The sequence below is a fragment of the Diceros bicornis genome, chromosome 3, assembly GCF_020826845.1.
Source record: "Diceros bicornis minor isolate mBicDic1 chromosome 3, mDicBic1.mat.cur, whole genome shotgun sequence".
NCBI classification, from domain to species: domain Eukaryota; kingdom Metazoa; phylum Chordata; class Mammalia; order Perissodactyla; family Rhinocerotidae; genus Diceros; species Diceros bicornis.
Window position 1 is genome coordinate 41271014 of NC_080742.1, and position 16399 is coordinate 41287412.

At 36.3% G+C, this 16399-nt stretch overlaps 1 protein-coding gene across 10 annotated transcripts in view; it reads right to left on the reverse strand.

The window, feature by feature from the left end:
• DGKB (diacylglycerol kinase beta) overlaps nt 1-16399 on the reverse strand; it is a 697510-nt gene that overhangs the window by 591166 nt on the left and 89945 nt on the right. The gene's annotated exons all lie outside the window — the stretch shown is intronic.

The window sequence follows — 16399 nt, forward strand, 5'->3', positions numbered from 1 at the left end:
TCTTAGAGCTTTATTTTTTCCCTGAGGAGGATTCACCCTGAGCTAACATCTGTTGCCAATCTTCCTCTTTTTTTTGCTCAAGGAAGATTAGCCCTGAGCTAACATCCATGCCAGTCTTCCTCTATTTTGTATGTAGGTCGCTGCCACAGCATGACTGTTGAGTGGTGTAGGTCCACGCCTGGGATCCGAACCCACGAACCTGGGCTGCCGAAGCAGAGCATGCTGAACTTAACCACTAGGCCACAGGGTCAGCCCCTCTTAGAGCTTATTTTTATTGGCCGTTTTCCTTTTGAGTGGTTATCATACTTTGATTTTTTAGGCAGAATTTGAGTGGAAGATTTTCTTCTTTGCTTTATTATCGCCTCTCCCTTTAAAGTTTTACAGTTGCCTTTATTCAGTCCTAAAGCCCACTGCCTAAAAACAAGATTTAGGTTGGTGAATTACTATTCTCAGGACTACGGCACAGAGATACCATTACACAATTCCAATGGACTCATCTATTTGGACTATAATGTGAGTGATACCCCTGAGAATTGTGTCATACACCATCTACACACTGTAGGCTACTGCCTTGTGAAACATCATCCAACAATGAAAAGGAGACTATCACAGAACCAGTCATAGCCAGTGGGTGGAATCATTGTAAGACTCCAGCTGCTTTGTTCTCCTTCCCTGTATATGCTGCTCCAGGCAGCACGTACATCATTTTCAAGCTTCTTCTCACTAACTGGTTAGACTTACCATAGCACCTTGTTTCTAACCTGAACACGCTCCTGGTGTCTCATCTTTTGTGTGGTTCTTTTAGTTCCCACTGATACACAAGAACTGAAGTCTCAGCCTCTTCTTTTTGAGTCTAAAAGCAAAGACCAGCATACCCTCATATTTAGGTACAGACCCTATTTTATATTTCTCTCCAGTTTTTATTCCATGGAGATATGTATCTTATTTTTTAGATAAACTATGATTTGGTTTTCAATTTTTGAAGTATCTAATTTATCCACACTCATAAGTGTTACTAACAAAAGAATGTGAACTTACAATTCCATCTTGATAAAAATTTCAAGGAAATGATCCATATGCTTCTTTTTGGTTCTCAAATTTTTTAAGTCTATAACTTCCTTATGAAGTAATTTTACCAAGAATTCATAGAATTTGAATCTAAAGTATATTTATATCTTTTTAATTAAAATATATCCTATATTTGTAATTATGTTTTAGAAAATATCTTTACATTAATTCAAATCATTTTAGCCTGTTCAAACTTGTAGTCTTTTTAAAATTCTCATGTAATAATTTCATGACTATTTTTGTATACACTAGGATATTAAGGTTAACAGTTCCTCATATTTTACTCCAAAAATAGTTGAAATGATTTCTTTTTACAAATTTATATTACAAAATGACTTGGCATTCTCCATTTGCCCATCATAACTTTGCATAGCAGCTTTTAGGTTCCATTCTCCTTATAACTCTAGCTTAACGTGCAGTCTTTCTGAAGAGCTAACTTTAACTCAAAGTGCTACGTTGTGAGGTTCAGAAAGATCAAAAAATATTCTTCATCCAATTTATATTTGGATAATTTTAACTAATATTCTTTCATATATATATATATAAAGGATTATTGCCTAGTATTGTATTATGTACTGATTATAAGGCTATAGATCCTACTAAAGTTCCTGAAAATAATCTGGACCTTGTACATGCATAAATTAAAATGTAGTTAAGATCACAGCACAATACCTAGTTCTTCTTTACTAGGTATGTAAACACATAATTCTGAGTAAAGGGAATAGTAAACACCAATGGGCAATTGATAATTGGTTTCTGCTTTATAAAAACACGTGAATGGCACCTATATTGCCATTGCTATAGTTTGTAAGGTGGGAGCCTTAAAATATGGTATTGTACTCATGTCATATGCTGAATTCACATGGCATCTCCTTTGTTGGTGTACAGTGTTCCTTCTATGGTTTCTCACAGTACCTTGTAATTGTCACATCTTATTTTCCACAATGAATATCTATTATATTTGCCTACTTCGTATTCATAAGGTGCCCTGTCTTTTCTGATAACATACCAATTTCCTTTAAGAATCCACTTTGCTCCTATTCTTAGACCATGCTGTTCCAGAGGTCCTCCCTATTCCACGGCTACAGGAATGACAATATAATCAAGACCCAGACAATCAGAGCTACAGCATTTGTTGCAGCCATAAGCAAGTGAGCGAGACATCATTTAGCATCATCAGCTCTAGGATATTCCTTGAACAATTAGAAACAATGACAGCTTTCTGCCAGGTTTGTAAACTAGTAAGGTATTCATCTATCACTGCTGGAGTCACCCTGCTACCAGAAGGAAAGACAACTAAGCTCTTGGAGAGAAAAATCATAGCTGAGAGATGGAGACGAATTCCTGAGGCATGAAGTTATGCCTAAAGCTAGAACGGTCCCGGAATTTTTCAGTTAAGTCAGTACATTCATTCTCTCCTCTCTCTCTCTCTCTGTCTCCTTTGTAGTAGCCACCAATTAGAGTTTAATTTCTCTCTAACTGAAGGAGTTTTACCTCACAGATCATATATCATAATTGCTTGTTATCTCCTCTGCATCACCCACTCTTTTATGTTTCTTGAGAAGAGAGATGATGCCCTGTTAACCATTTTATGTTCAGTTCCTATCATGGTGCCCAACTCAAATATTTAATGAAAAGAGAATGAATGAATAAATGAGTAAGTACTAATTTTCATAGCTATATTATTGTAGTTATTATTAATCTAAAATAATTGATGGATACTTTTGTCTATAATTCTGAGTTAAATACCTTGAATTGGCACAAAACAAATATTATTTTCCTTCTACTCTGTCCCATGGGAGATTATTATGAAGAACTGGAATATCAGATTAGAAAAATAGTTATCAACTATGGTGTCACATCACATGGAGAAGATAAGATCAGTATTGATGTGTATCAGCAATGATATAAATGATATAGAAAGGGATGGAACTGCGAGTCATGGAAATATCTCCTAACATACATCCTCTCATCTCTGCCACAGAAGCTCCTGCTTTCATAATTATATCATCAAACAAATATGTTATGGTAGGAAAAGTTTGAGTATTACTGATTTAGAGCACATTCTTAAAATAATAGTCTTGTTTTTGGTTTTAGTTTTGGTTACGAAAAATTTCATATTCTGAAAAACATGCCCTCAAACTAGCTTCAACAATTGTAATATTTTGTCATATGTGCATATCTTTCATATATCTGTGTATATACATATTTTGATGTCACTTTAAAGTAAGTTATAGACATCATGACACCTCATCTATACATTCTTCACTATGCGACTCCTAGGAATAAGAATAATCTCTTACAAAGCCACAATGCCATTATAACACCTAAAATAATTGACAGCAATTCATAATCTAGAATCTGAACTCTATTCGAACATCTCCAGTTGTCACATGAATGCCCTTTGGAGCTTCCTTTTTATAAGCTAGGTTCATGCATTGCAAATGGTTATTTGGTCTCTTTATTCTAGACTAACAGGATTTCTTTGAGTGACGTTTATATGAACAAATAGATCAGATTACCATTTCCTGATATTCCTCAAAATACTGGTGCCAAAAAATGTTAATATTCACTACACAGAAAATAGTATTATGAAGCAAATAAGTTCTTAAGGAAGAAGAGTCCTATACAAAAGTAATAGATAATTAGCAATGCGAAGAAGGCACACTAGTTAACAAGCTGGGGTAACGGTAGAAAAGATTCTGAACTATTCAAGAATCATTCACTAATACGAAATGTTCATCACCATCCATTAAAACCATGAAGAGTCCAAAAGGAAGATAATAAGATTGAATAGAAAAGAAGAGAGGTTGCACTCTAAAGGGTTTCATGGACAGTATAAGAACATTGAGCTTGAATCAGTAGTCAGTGAAGGAGTTTTGTACAGGACAAAGGCTTAAAGAAAATTATAATTGGGAAAAAAATGAATGTAGCACAAGAGATTACAAAAAGGAAGTAAAACACAGACATAGGCTATTATACTAACCCAGGTGAAAACTGATGAGGGTAGAATGTTTGCTTTTAATTCATAGGTTTCATTTTGCCAGAAAAGCCCGAGACTCGTCAGAAACAGTAGAAATAACTACACTAGGATACATACAGGTACTCCAGGTCCTTACCCCAGACCTACTACTAATTAGCTGTGTGACCTCGTATAACTCAGGAAACATATCTTGCCCTCAAAGTCCTCAACTGAAAACTGAGGGGGTGAAATAGATGACAACAGAGGTACCTCCCAGTTCTTCTTAATTCAGAAATGGTGAGATCCTGACCATCCTCCATTTACACTAGAAGTTTCTTGAAGTTTTCTAATGTTGTGGATATATAAGCATTTATTTTTAACAGAGGTTAAAGAGAACTTTAGAAACAAAACTTGAGAAAGTGACAACTTTAATGTAGGCCAAGCTTTCTCCTAGCGTTGTCTTTATAGCTATTGTGGAAAAGTGTAATAAAACTACTTTAAGAGACAAACACACAATCAGAATATCTCGTAAGAAAGTCTACCTAGAAATTAAAGGATTCTGGCTAAATTATTTACACTAGGCACTTAAATATATTTTTCACATGTACAATATTAATTGTGATTTAATTTACAACAGTTAACTACTGACCTGCAAGCACTACATTTCCTGCTATAGGCCAAGCTTCTCCATCTCTGATATTTCAGGTCAAATATTAATAGAGGCCATATTTGCAAGGTCAAATCAACAGGAGTGAATGAAACATCAAGCTTAAGACTTCAAGTTCAAGTGAAGCTGGGGCCAAGAAGTGAACGAATTGTGTGGGAGGTGTTAGCATCCCCATGAACATGGCGGTTCCATTTGACCTTCCACCCATGCAAGAAATGTAGGGTTTTTCCAACAAATATTCTAACACATTTGGGATCCTCTAATAAGTGTTCATTAGTAGAGAATGCATAACACTAGGCAATTTTTTTTTGCCAAAATATATTTTGTTCTCAGATTTTAATACTTTTTACAAGAGCAACTTGAATACATGCCTAACCAACAGCTCTCAAATCATAAATATATAATAATTTGGTGCCAATGATGCAGCAGTGTTTAAATAATTTTATTTATTTATTTATTTTTCCCCCAAAGCCCCAGTAGATAGTTGTATGTCATAGCTGCACATCCTTCTAGTTGCTGTATATGGGACGCGGCCTCAGCATGGCCGGACAAGCGGTGCGTCGGTGCGCGCCCGGGATCCAAACCCGGGCTGCCAGCAGCGGAGAGCGCGCACTTAACCGATAAGCCACAGGGCCTGCCCTGCAGCAGTGTTTTAGGCAACAAAAAAGGTAGGAAGTGAGGAACATTAGAAGTGGTAAACGTAGTTCTTTCCTCAAGAAAATTATGTTCTGGTCGCTTTAGACTACACGTACAAGAGTGAGCAATAGATCCTTTCTTCAGCATCCCCTGGCACATTTTGGGGAAATCAGGGGGCTGCCTGAACATGAAAAATGTATCTCTGTTTCCAGTCCGAAACTTCTAGGATTGTGTTTACTTTTCTGTTTTCCACTAAACCTGGTGCACGAGCAAATCAGTGTTAAATATGTTAGGATCCTGTGTTAACTCCCTCAGATCACTGAATTCCACTTCCTTTAGTTCTTTTTATTTTATTTAAGTTTTTCCTAGGGACTTGAAAGAATGTATCCATTTTGTAAACATGAATGACTTTTTATATTTAGAAACTGTCCTGAAACTAGGAAATATGATTCTCAAAGGCTAGACTCAGAGATCAGGGACAGAAGCACCGACGTTGCCACTCTCAAGATACTACAATGATTTGGGAACAAAACAAGTGAGTTACGGTCTGACTAGCACAACCTAGTCACTCCTGGCAATTAATCCCTATCCTGATTGAATGGAACCCAGCCTGCACTTGTATTCTCATTGTGAGGCTCAGCTGTGTTCTAGGACAGCTGTATTCTAGGATAGCACTCACTATCATTTAAACATAATCCATGTCTCAAATGTGTGCCACAAAAGTTAGTTAAAATTTTGTAGTAGCCACATTAAAAAAAGGAAAAAGAAACTGGTAAAGATGATTTTAATAATTTATTCAATAGTTCCAAAATATTAACATTTCAACATGCAATAGAAATTTTAAAACATTAATGAATATCTTTATCTTACTAAGTCTTTGAAATCTAGTGTTCATTTTATATTTACAGCACATCTCAATTTGGAGTAGCCACATAGCATGTGCTCAGTAGCCACACGTGGCTAGTGGCTACTGTATTAGACAATGCAGCTTTAGAATGTCAAGGGTTCAAATGCTTCGAACAGTATCAATTAGATACTTGATTAGAGCTTGAAGATTATTAAAATGCTCTTTGATAATAAGGGTATAACTAAAAGATAGAGCTCTGGAGGCCCAGAAGGGACCTAGCTGACATATGCAAGATTTCTCAATCTCTCTTTTTTGTGTGTGTGTGAGGGAGATCAGCCCTGAGCTAACATCCAGGCTAATCCTCCTCTTTTTTTGCTGAGGAAGACCAGCTCTGAGCTAACATCTATTGCCAATCCTCCTCCTTTTTTTCTTCCCTAAAGCCCCAGTAGATAGCTGTATGTCATAGTTGCACATCCTTCTAGTTGCTGTATGTGGGACGCGGCCTCAGCATGGCCGGAGAAGCGGTGCTCGGTGTGTGCCCGGGATTCGGACCCAGGCCGCCAGTAGCCGAGCGCGTGCACTTAACTGCTAAGCCACCGGGCTGGCCCTCGATCTCTCTTAATACAATCCTTGTAAGGTTGTGGTGCTTCAAAACCAAATAGTAAGGGCAATTTTAATAATATTTAAATTGTTCTCAGTGTTTAATTATTCAGAATTATAACTAACAGTTATTTAATAAGGAACAGTACATATTTTTAAACACTGGCTCTTCTAGATCAAAATCCATGCTTCTCATAAAATTCTTAGTATTCAAAACATACTGTCCTTTTAATATTTTTTCTTATTTATTCCAAATTTATAATAGTTGAAATGGAGAATGAATAAATCATATCTACTTTGAGTGAAAGAATATTCAAATTATTTATGTAATTGGTTAAAACACCCTAAAAATCAGAATTCCCTGAGTTGATCATTTTCATCCTGTCACTATAGTTTCTAAAGTTGTGCCTTTCCTTTTTTTTTTGTTGTAGTAAAATATACATGACATAAAATTTACTGTTTTAACCATTAAGTACATTCACATGGTTGTGCAATCATCACGAATATCCATCTCCAGAACTTTTTCATTCCTCCGCAACTGACACATGCTGTACCCATTAAACATGAATTCCCCATTCTCCTCCCCTCCCAGCCCCTGGCAACTACCATTCTACTCTCTGCCTCTATGAATTTGAGTACTCTAGGTACTTCATATAAGTGGAATCGTGCAATATTTGTCCCTTTGAGACTGGCTTATTTCACTTAGCTTAAGGTCTTCAATGTTCATCCAAGTAGTCGCATGGATCTGAACGTCTTTCTTTTTAAGGCTAATAATTCTCTGTATAAACCACATTTTGCTTATATATGCGTGCTTTGGTGGACACTTGGGTTGCTTCTACCTTTTGGCTATTGGGAATAATGCTGCTATGAACATGGGTGTACAGGTATCTGAGTCATGGGCTTTCACTTTTATTACCTGTCCTGAGTTTGTGGACCATTTATCTTTCCTATTTTTCTTTCATTAAAATGGTGGTAGATTTTTCTTTCACTTTAGAATGAAATAAAATAAAATCTTTTCTCCTTGTCCTCGTAGAATATGTAGTCTTTCTTCCTAATAGAAATGATAAATTACTCCCTTGAACACTTTGATATTTTCTGTTCCTTATTTCCCATTTCTTATTCTACTATATTTTTCTAAGATCATCATTCTTTAATATTAAATCATTTCACATGTAGAAATATTAGTATACTTGAATTCTGACAACTGAAAATATCTGTAGAATATTCTAAGCTCCGGCTCCCTGGGTCCCAGATAAATTATCCCAGTTTCACATTTTTGTGGGAATTTATCTTGTCACATACTCCAGGCTTCAATCTTTCAACCCTCTTCACTCTATTAGTTCTTGTCTCAGCTCCCACATGTGAACTATTCTTGGTATTAAAAACTCATTTTTAAAGCAATACGATTTCAACAACTAAAATACCATGTGTACTTGGTTAGGTTAAATTTAGCCCTGTGAAATTGCACCTTGGCAATTTTGCAGCATCAGTAAGTGCTTAACCTTTATCTCCAGTTCCTTTTTATCCCAAATCCATAACTCACATTCAATTGTAACTTCTTCCCCTCTAGTAAATACGGCTTTGAGGACACATGATCCAAACCAAGGAGAACGATAAACATAATGATGTACCAAGTATGATCTAAAAATAAGAAAACAAAGCTCACAAAATCTTGAGAACTCATGCTCAGAGCAAAAGTAGACTGTTTTCTAACTTTTTCAATGCCATATTTAGAGTGTTCAAAGCCTTGTGAGAAGCATATGATAATTTTATTAACAACTAGAACTATTCCAAGGACCTTCACTGTCTGAATTTCGAACACACTCAGTGTTCCTTACTTCCAGCTATGTCCTTCAGTGAGTCTTAGCAGGAAAGAAAGAGAAATAAAGAGGAGCAGTTGTAAATAATGCAACATTTAATTTGTGCTTCAATTGCAATAGAAGAACTACTCTCACATTTAGTATACCCATCAGGCATATTTCCCCAACTCTCCCCAATCAGGATTGTGCTCAGGAACATCAAGATATTACATAAATAAATAGCAGTGAGAGAGAGATGACATAACAAAAAATATACATACATACACACATTGTAGCCACTTTGAGTCAGGATTTCTATTACTGTGACTAAAAATAATCTCTATGCTAAGAATTTCTTCAAGTAATCCTTTTGTGATTAATAAAAGACTAACTGATTTTCGAGATCACAAAATCTTATATAAATGTTTGGGTATTGGTCTCTGTTGTATTCATTTATGAATGGAAATGTGGCTGGATTTGGAATTTTGGAGTCATTTTCCACGCAACAGTTAACTAACATAACTTCATTTTATTCTGAAAATTGGTTCTGAAGAGAGAAATTCTGAAACTAGACCAAATTTTTTTACTTTAGAGATTACCTCCTTATGTGTTTATAAATGTTTTCTTTATCTTTCAAAGTTAAAAATATTATGAGAGTATTCTAAGTAAGTGTTTCTTTTTAATTTAATTCACCCTTTTGGTCAGCAGACTTATGTTCTTCTTCAGCTCAGAAAAGCTTATTCTAAAATATAATTAATTAATATTTAGGATCGATTCTTTCTGCCCTCTTATTCTGGCATTTCAATTATGGTATTTTATAGCTTCTATAATCTTCATATTTACTACCTTTTCTTGCATCTTTAATTCTTTCCTGTTGTTCTACAGGATAAATGAAACATTATGAATTACAAATGAAATATTATGAACTACAAATGAATACAGAGGGGTTTAAATAGAAAATGGAGGGACTGGGAAAGAGGGAATAAAATTTAGTTTTGTTTTGCTTGCTTCTCTGTTGTTTCCTTGTTTCCATCGTGACTGTGACTGCCTATCTGACTGGGACTGCTGGTGTCAGTATTCACCGTGGGGCGGGCATGGAATGCCAGCAGTCTCATGTGCAGGTATGAAATCTTCATTTCGGGCCTCCCATTGCACATTCCTCTGACACTGGAAATGTGCCTCCAGCTCATCCTATCTTCCCCACCCTAAGCTAGTGGAATTCTTGCTCCAAGGTGCCCTTAGTAACAGGCCTCCGTCTGGGGTATGGCACTTGCAAAATAGCTCAAGCCTGGCCAACTTTCCCTGAATCCATTTCATCCATGGGAAACTCATACACCCTTACAATGCCAAATGATGAGGTATAGGTTGCCCCATGTCTGCTTCTTTTTTTCCAGCCACTCTTTTCACACGGTTGTTTTTTCTCTTGCTTGGGTAGGTGTATGGGATATTAACAAACCCACTGCCTAAGCCAAGATCCTAACAGAGAGAGACATGTCTATTCTCTTCTTCCAGCCGTCCTGATCTCTGGGAGTGGTTCTCTTGGTGACCCAATACCCTGGCTTTAGTGTTGGGGAGAACTACCCATCAGGCAAGCTCAACACTCCCTCATCCTCCACTTAGTTATTTCCTTACATCAATAACACCACAAAAAGGGGTCGTGATATCACAGACTGTGTATAATCATGAAAAGAAAGAAAGCTGTTGGGAACATATTGTGAGAAACCATCCCCTGGACCAGATGGACACCAGGAGGTGGATAAAATATAACCTCAGGTTAAACTGAAGGGAGAAGATGCAGATTTTAAAAGTAAAAGGCTTACATTGCAGACTGTTACAACATATGTATATCATGTATCTGTAAAGAACAACCACAGAGTCCCTCTGCATGCTTATTAGGAATTATCTTTACGTTCCTTTTCATTCTCCACCCAGATTTCCATTTTGCCCCATGTTTTTCTGAGCTCTTATCCCATGTTGATGGTTGCAAGTTATTGAAGGAAGCGTTATTCTTAGTCTCTAGATGTTGTTGGGCAGAAGGCATTGTGGCCACTCATCAGGATAGCAAGTGAATAAAGAGCATGGACTATGGAATCAGACAGACCCAAGTTCCATTTCTGACTGCATGCTATAACTGTGCCACCTCTCTAAACCTTAATTTTATTGGTGTGAAAAATAGTAAAAATAACACTATCTCACAAGTTTGACGTAAATATTAAATGAGATAACATAAGCAAAAGACATAGCACAATGCTTTACGTATAGATAAATATGTATTATTATTATACGATGATACCTACACTCTCTGTTAATGCTTTTATTGGAATAGCAAAAATGAACAAACAAGCAAACAAAAAACAAAAACTCTGAATGAATATACGCTGATAATAACAGTGACTTCCTCTGGGTACCCAACAGATTTACACAAATGTCATTCAGGGCTGAACTCCTGGTGAGAAGTTTGACTTTTACGTTCTATGTTGCTGATGGGACACACAACACATAAAAGCTCACAGACTATTGACACAGTTTTCTGTCTGTAAGACGTTCCTTTTCACAATATGCATCAATATTTGTCTTTTTATTTTCCTTAGTTCAGTTTCATACTAAAGTTCAGACCCAGTTCCAATTTTTGAGATTTCAGGAAATAACTAAGGGCTAAGACTATTGCAAGTTCATCTCCAGATTACTTTAATTTGATTATAATCTCTCTCATGGATCTTGACCTTCACTTCTGATGATATTGGTTAATGGCTGCATCTACCACACACATATATGTGACTAAATGCCATTGGGATATTTTAAGTTATTCGTGCCACTAAGAGTGCATCTCACAGGCTGGTAAATGTTGCAAGTTTTAAGTTGTCAATAATAATACATCTCTAGCTACACTAGAATAAGAATTAAATTACAAAAATCCCAGGGACAAAATTTGGCTTTAATTTGAAATGAAACACATGAAATCTAGTCAGAAATTATATTTGAAATATCAAACAAACAACCAAATAGAAATAAAAACATAAAAGCTTCTAAGGGGTTAACTATGATAAAAACAATCAAGGAAAGGTTAAACAACAATAAAAAAACAGTAAACATTGGATTTTGATTTGCAAAGTTTTAAAAATTTTTCTCTTTTTTTGAGGTGTCTGATATCTGTGCTTCTATAGTAATTTACCCATTTTTAGAATTTGAATCAGTGTTAGATATTTTAATTAACACACATTTTTCCTTCTTACCAGGGAAATGCATGTTTTCATTTAAAATAAGCACAAATGACACAATGTTTAGACTATATTGTCAAAACCAATTGTCTACTTAGTGTCTATTCCCATATCCCTGCCATAGATATTGATAATAATGATATAGTACAAAGTAAAGTCTATTTTTAATCACTTTCCAGTGAAATATAATAGTACTAATGTACATGTGCATGCAGAAGCACACAAATTATGGCATGATGCTGACAGCAAGAATCAATTCTGGTAACAACAACAAAAAAAAATCAGTAGGCGTCTCATGTATCTGCCAAGTCTAATTCTGAATTTCTCTACTATGTGCTAATATAAGAGAGAGCAACCCAGATACCAACTGGGAAAAACTCCAGATTTTCTCTTGGGTACACAAATCGTGACTTCTGCTGGGAAACTATGATAATACCAATGTTCCGGAAGATTAGAACATGAATTCTTAAGAGCCTTAAACCTCCATAGGCTGGTTGAAGGGGGGCCCTTAACAACTAAGCACATTTGTTTCAAAAATATCAAGGGAAATTGGGCCATTGTTCCAATCCTCCTACAAGGTACTATTGAAAGTAGTTTAAAGGTATTTTCGAGAATTAAAAATAAAATCGCTAAATCAGGGGTGGTCCAATTTCTATTCTTTATTAATTTAAACACTTAACTCTGCCCCCTCTAATGCATGCAGTTCTAGAATCTTGAAACACCAGGCTGTGATGAGAATGCCCACCTGCACACATAAAAGGGGAGCAACAAAATAGCCAGGCGGGGTGGCTGGCTATGTTCCCCAGCAGCATAAAAAACCCAGCTCATTAGACTCCTGCAGGGACCACTTTCCCTTCCGCCTCCTGCCATCTTGCCACAGTGTCAGAAAATTTGTGGGTAAGGCTCTGAGCAGAGGATATGAAGAAAGAAACTATAAAATAGCTGCAACATAAGGGAAACAGAAGCAGAGGCAATGGCTGTTTGGAGAAGAAAAAGGAGAACTAAAGAATACAATTGCCTCCAGTCAAACTATTTTACGTAATGACTCTAAATCCAACTTTCAGTTGTCAAGTGGAAGTTTCCACTTTGCAAGTGAGGAGAAAGAAGTGAAGGTAAAGACAATGGCATGTCAATTGCTGTTGAAACTGTATTTGGAGTACTGTATGCTCAAAATCTATATATTAGGGATGGTAACATTTGCAAGAGAGAGAAAACAACTAGAGGTGATGGTATTGTAAGGAAGTGCAGAGACAAAAAGTCAGACATAAATGCCTACTACAAAAATAAGCACAGTTCTTCTGCAATTTAAAAATGAATATAAAGTAGCAAATATTTAACCATTTTAAAAGACCTGATTGCATCTAATCTTTATGCTACTTGCTCTTGCCTTTTTGCGGTTCCTCTGTCTACTTTTCTCTTACTCTTGGTTTCTCTTAGTCTATGCCCCATCATTTCTAGATACCAAGGATTCATTCTCTTTCCATGTTTGATTTATTTTTCCCAATATCTTCCATTTTTCTAATACATACAGAGCATCTAGTATATATGACTCTGGGGGATAAATTGACATAGAGGCCCTACTTTCAAGTTATATGCATTCTATTTGGATAAATCCCTTGTTCTATAGATTAATAACAGTAAGTGGTAATAATAATAATTACTAACACTATGTCCCTATGACATATGTAATATAATTATCTACATTTTACAGATGAGGAAACTGAGGCACAGAGATGAAGTAACTTGCCCAAAGTTGCATGGTTTATAGAGTCAAAATTGAAATGCAGGCAGTTTAATTCTAAACCCATATTCCTTTTTTTTTTTTCTGGGAAAGATTCACCCAGAGCTAACATCTGTTGCCAATCTTCCTCTCTTTCTTTTTTCCTCCCCAAAGCCCCAGTACATAGTTGTATATTCTAGTTGTAAGTCCTTCTAGTTCTTCTATGTGAGCAGCCACCTCAGCATGGCTACTGACAGACAAGTGGTGTGGTTCCGCAACTGGAAAATGAACCCAGGCTGCCAAAGTGGAATGCACCAAACTTTAACCACTAGGCCATCAGGGCTAGCTCCCATATTCTTAACTGTTATACCATAGGCCTTTAAGAGTTAAAGTACATGAAACAAACATACTAGGTTAAGGCATAAAACTAAAAGAAGAGTCAAATGAGTGGTACAATCAACCCCGAATAGCTAAAGAAATCCGAAAGAGAAAGAACAAAGCAGGAGGCATCACAATTCCTGACTTCAAAACATACTACAAAGCAATAGTAATCAAAACAGCATGGTACTGGTACAAAAACAGACACACAGATCAATGGAACAGAATTGAAAGCCCAGAAATAAAACCACACATATACGGACAGCTAATTTTCGACAAAGGTGCTAAGAACATGCAATGGAGAAAGGAAAGTCTCTTCAATAAATGGTGTTGGGAAAACTGGACAGCCACATGCAAAAGAATGAAAATGGACCATGTGCTATCGCCATTCACAAAAATTAACTCAAAATGGATCAAAGACCTGAAGGTGAGACCTGAAACTATAAAACTCATAGAAGAAAATATAGGCAACACACTATTTGACATTGGTTTTAAAGGAATCTTTTCGGATGACATGCCTACTCAGACTAGGGAAACTAAAGAAAAAATAAACAAGTGGGACTTTATCAGATTAAAGAGCTTTTATAAGACAAATGAAACTAGAATCAAGATGAACAACCAACCAACCAGCTGGGAGAGAATATTTGCAAAACATACATCTGACAAGGGGTTGATCTCCATAATATATAAAGAACTCACACAATTGAACAACAAAAAAACAAACAACCCGATCAAAAAATGGGCAGAGGAAATGAACAGACACTTCTCCAAGGAAGATATACAGATGGCCAATAGGCACATGAAAAGATGCTCAACATCACTAATCATCAGGGAAATGCAAATCAAAACAACACTAAGATACCACCTCACGCCCGTTAGAATGGCTATAATCACCAAGACAAAAAACAACAAATGTTGGAGAGGATGTGGAGAAACAGGAACCCTCATACACAGCTGGTGGGAATGCAAATTGGTGCAGCCTCTATGGAAAACGGTATGGAGATTCCTCAAAGAATTAAAAATAGAGATGCCCTATGATCCAGCCATCCCACTACTGGGAATCTATCCAATGCACCTGAAATCAACAATCCAAAGAGGCTTATGCACTCCTATGTTCATTGCAGCATTATTCACCATAGCCAAGAAGTGGAAGCAACCTAAGTGTCCCTCGACTGACGATTGGATTAAGAAAATGTGGTATATATATACAATGGAATACTACTCAGCCATAAAAAAAGACAAAATCGTCCCATTTGCAACAACATGGATGGGCCTGGAGCGTATTATGTTAAGTGAAATAAGCCAGAAAGAGAAAGACAAACACTGTATGATCTCACTCATATGTGGAATATAAACCAACACATGGACAGAGAAAACTGGACTGTGGTTACCAGGGCAGTGGGGGAGGGGGGTGGGCACAAGGAGTGAAGGGAGTCATATATGTGGTGATGGACAAACAAAAATGTACAACCCAAAATTTCACAATGTTAGAAACCATTAAAACATCAATTAAAAAAAAAAAAAAGAAATGTAATTAATTCTGAAAAGATAGAGATTAGGATAGGTTGAAATATTCGGAGGTCTTTGTAACACCAACCCCTCTCACCCCATATAATGTTTTGATATCTTGAGAGGAAGAGAGACTCATAAAGAAAGAGAAGATAGAAAGAAGAGAGGTAGAAGTTACCAAGATTTTTCTCACTCTTTCAATACATTGCCTGATGTCAGATCATTGTAGGAATTACCTAATAACATTCAATCATCAATGATCTAATGATTCTCTAGTTTTAAGGCATGCTTGGTCACCCTTTTATATAAATAGCAGAGAATCTAGATCAACAAAAAAACCTTCTAAACCCAATTTAAATTTGCCTGTTTTTTTAAACGCCGTCTAGAAAATCCTACTTCTTTACTATGATAATATGTAGGCAATCTTGTATTATATATCATTGGGATACAGTAGTGTTTTATTGTTTTCCAAATTGCTTATACCATACTTTATTTCAACATAGAGTTGACTATCTCTGTAATCTAGTTCAGTAAGTGCTAAAATCCTAAGGAAATCTTGGCAGTGGTGTTCTGCAGTGTCTGATATAACACTTGCAAAAATTCCCTTGTGTTGGACATTTTAAAGCATTTCAAAATTTTTTAACTACACATAGAATCAGGAAATGGTGTTTATCATTCATGGTTTCTAATTAACTAAAGTCTTGCATTAAATATGTTTGTTGAAAAATTCAAATTATTTAATATAACAAAGACAAGTCTAAGGAGGCCAACCCTGGAGATCTAGTGGTTAAGATTCAGTGTTCTCACCCACTTGGCCTGGGTTTGTTTCCCACACCACCTGTCTGTCGTTTGTCATACTATGACGGCTATCTGTTGCTGTGATGCTGAAAGCTATGCCACTGGTATTTCAAATACCAGCAGGGTCAGTCATGGTGGACAGGTTTCAGCAGAGCTTTCAGACCAAGACAAACTATAAAAGGAACTGGCCCCCTATT